Source organism: Sinocyclocheilus anshuiensis, unplaced genomic scaffold (genome assembly GCF_001515605.1).
Source record: "Sinocyclocheilus anshuiensis isolate Anshui unplaced genomic scaffold, SAMN03320099.WGS_v1.1 scaffold710, whole genome shotgun sequence".
Taxonomy (NCBI): domain Eukaryota; kingdom Metazoa; phylum Chordata; class Actinopteri; order Cypriniformes; family Cyprinidae; genus Sinocyclocheilus; species Sinocyclocheilus anshuiensis.
Window position 1 is genome coordinate 651,065 of NW_015544201.1, and position 2,380 is coordinate 653,444.

A 2,380-nucleotide genomic window follows, 5' to 3' on the forward strand; every position below is an offset into this window, starting at 1 on the left:
ACGAACATAGTTATATTTATATTAAACTGCACACTTTGTAAATAACATATCTGCACACTAATAAACATATCTGTACATTTATCTAAACAATTAATTTTTTCCTATACTTCTATTTCTGTATATAGTACATTATTACATTTTTCAAATTTTTCTTTTTTTATTATATTAGTGTTATATTACATCCCTACTGTGTTATTCCTATGTATGTCTGCACTATCATGTATGTCTGCACTATGTTTGTACTTTCTTCTACACTGGAAGCTCCTGTCGTCAAGTCAAATTCCTTGTGTGTGTAAACATACTTGGTAATAAAGCTCTTCTGATTCTGATTCTGATTCTTTAATGATTTCAGTTAGAAGAAAGTTAACAGATGGTTGCATGGCCTTTTCTAGTGTTGAACAAATACATGGTTAATGTTTTTCACGGTCCGTGTTAAAGTGTTTTTAACTGGTATAAAGTCATTTAAACCTATGTTTAGTGACGTTTTATATGAATTTTATTATTGTATACGTTTATTATATATTTATTGTAATATTCGCGTGAGATGACTCATTACTAAATAACATGCCTTTACTCACCAGTACTCACCAACTGTGATTGGTCCATCCTGATCAGTGCTGAGAAAAATAACAGAACTAATGCCACGAAAATGTAGTGCCACAAGAATGTACTGCCAGATTTTAACCACTAGATGTCAGCATTTTAGTTATATTACATTACCTCACAACACGTTACTCGTATTCTTCTTCTTCGGTTTTATGGCGGGTAGCACCAATGGTAAGGTGCATTATCGCCACCTACTGTATTGGAGTGTGAACCAGAGTTTACCCTTTCATAATAAGAGGACAAAAATAATAACCGAAAAAAAACAAAATCCCAATTTTTACTAAATAAAATGTAAATAAATAAAAAAAAAATACATTACTCGTATTCATTTGGCTTTGTCTCTTTACGTCTGAGATTAAGCCGATCTTTTACAGAGCTGTTGAACTTCTGAAACTGTAATTTTCTTCTGAAAACATTTCGTTCCATTTTTAAAATGATATTTGTTTTCACTATTCAAACAGAAAATAAACCCCTCATTTATATAACTGAATTCATATGCTTACTCCTCTACAAGAAAATTAAATAATTGCAGTAATCAAATGCAATATTTATTAACACTAAATCGTTAGATGGGTGTAGACTTTCATGACTCTTATTTGTTTACTGCATAAAATGTGAGCCATATGACTGTGATCAACACAAACAGGCTTTACCACTCTTATCTGGACTTTCTGGATAAAAATGTTTGCAGCTATCAATAATTTGATGATAATATTTGCTACTCACTGCTTCCAGCAAGTTTTGTGCTACTGTGATGACTGAATACAGAGCTTTTTATATAAATAATATACATCCAGTAACACACCTACACTCTTTTCGATGGGTTAAGTCACTTTCTTTGAACAATGCTTTGAATAGATTCGCAGCCACATATAATGAAGAACATGCAGAATAATCACAGTAATCAGCACAAGTACTAGTCTGACATCATAATATCACCATATGAACAAAAAGAAATTACATGAAGCAACTATGATTGAGACAAATAACTGACAGTGGTTATTATCTGGACCATACTGCAAGTCGACAGTGGCAATGTTTAAGGATTACCCAAATGGACAAAATACTGTAAATGAACAGAAATGGCTTTTACTTACCAAATCATATATGTGTTGGTTACTGCATTGAATCAATATATGGAGTCATAATAATTATTATAAACTACTCTACATAATCATTATCATAATCATTATTTTATTTATTAAGAATGATTGTATTATGCATTTTATATATTATTATTGTATTTTTTAAAATATATTCAATGTTATTATTTGTATTGTTATTTTTATTTATTAGCAGTATTAATACTTTTAGTAGTAGTGTATTTATACCATTCATTGGTAATATGTGTGTGTGTGTGTGTGTCTGTGTGAATTGTTAAAAATATTAGTCTACCTCTGTCTGTTACTTGATGACATGCCGTTCTTTTTTCTGTGTAATTTGAATCGAGCGATAGAAATTTTAACATGAATTTACAGTGGAAGTTCCAAGTGGGAAAACTCAGACTGTTTACATGCATGCGCTTTCTCATTTGAATGCACTAATGGTTTCTTGCTTTCAATATACCCATAGATCACCTTTGTTCAGGAGTAGTGCACCGTGGGTGCATACGTGAGCACTGTGTATACTGCTTATAGATTTCATTTTGTGAGGTTTCCCTCTCATTTCCCTTGCCTCAGTAGGAGATTATTATTGACTGGCATTTTATGAAAAGTCTCAATCGATGTTTCAATCCACTAATATCTGGACCTGGGGAACTTCATCTGTCCTGCGA